This window comes from Saimiri boliviensis, chromosome 12, assembly GCF_048565385.1.
Source record: "Saimiri boliviensis isolate mSaiBol1 chromosome 12, mSaiBol1.pri, whole genome shotgun sequence".
Classification (NCBI taxonomy): domain Eukaryota; kingdom Metazoa; phylum Chordata; class Mammalia; order Primates; family Cebidae; genus Saimiri; species Saimiri boliviensis.
The window spans coordinates 28889997-28891314 of record NC_133460.1 but is presented as its reverse complement, the minus strand read 5'-3'; the positions used below and the strand labels follow the sequence as shown (position 1 = coordinate 28891314).

The following is a 1318-nucleotide window of genomic DNA, read 5'->3' as shown; positions in this document are numbered from 1 at the left end:
GATGCCATTACATATCCATCACAATATAGGAGTGTAAAATCACATATCCATTTCGGAAAGAATTTGGCATCACCTATTTCAGCTGCTGATACACATGCCTTCTGACCCACTCTACCCTAGGGAGTCTCCCGCACAAAGGCATACAAGACAGACCTGCCAGTGTTCACAGCAGCACTGTTTGTGAAAGGCAGAATCTGCAAACAACCCAAACTTCCATCTTAGTGGAATAAGTAAATAGATCGTTGCTCTATTTTTCTACAACGGAAGCCTATGCAGCCATGAAAATGAACAAGCTGGCAGTTTGGCGGTCCTGCAGATCTGTCTCTTGCTTCAACAGTGTTTGGACGAAACAGATCCCAGGGACTTTCTTCCAGCCTCCGACCACCCTCTGATTTCCTATCCACTTGCAACCTCCGGGACCATCTTCTCGCCATATCCTGCTTCTGGGGACCTGCTAATACCGTCTTATGGTTAACTCCTTTTTGCCGACCAACCATGAGCTTCCAGATTCGTCAGAATTATTCCACTGACGTGGAGGCGGCCGTCAGCCACCTGGTCCATGTGTCCCTGCAGGCCTCCTACATCCACCTCTCTCTGGGCTATTTCGACCACGATGATGTGGCTCTGGAAGGCGTGAGCCACTTCTTCCGCAAATTCGCCGAGGAGAAGAGCAAGGGCTACGAGCGGCTCCTGAAGATGCAAAACCAGCGTGGCAGCCGCGAGCTCCTCCAGGACACCAAGAAGCCAGCTCAAGACAAGTGGGGTAAAATCCTGGATGCTATGAAAGCCGCCACGGCCCCGGAGAAAAATCTGAACCAGGCCCTTTTGGATCTTCATGCCCTGGGTTCTGCCCCCACAGACCCCCATCTCTGTGACTTCCTGGAGAGTCACTTCCTAGATAAAGAAGTAAAAATCATCAAGAAGATGGGTGACCACCTCACCAACCTCTGCAGGCTGGCCGGCCCACAGGCTGGGCTGGGCGAGTATCTCTTCCAAAGGCTCACTCTCAAGCACGGCTAAGAGCCTATTGAGCCCAGCGACTTCTAAAAGGCCCTTGCGAAATAACAGGGCTTCTGCCTAAGCCTCTCCCTCCAGCCACTAGGCAGCTTTCTAACTACCCTAACAAGCCTAGGACCAAATGGAAATAAAGCTATTTGAAGCAAAAAAAAAAAAAAAAAAAGAAAGAAAGAAAAAGAAAAAGAGAAAAAAGAAAATGAACAAGCTAAAACTATAGAAAACATGAATGCTATTTACAAACATGACATTGAATAAAAGACACCACCAAACCAGAACAACAACAAACAAAACCATATGTAGT

General features: G+C 48.0%; 1 pseudogene; it reads left to right on the top strand.

Moving 5' to 3' along the window:
- The first annotated feature begins 474 nt into the window (after nt 1-474).
- LOC104651707 (ferritin light chain pseudogene) lies at nt 475-1046 on the top strand (annotated as a pseudogene).
- Nucleotides 1047-1318: the final 272 nt, after the last annotated feature.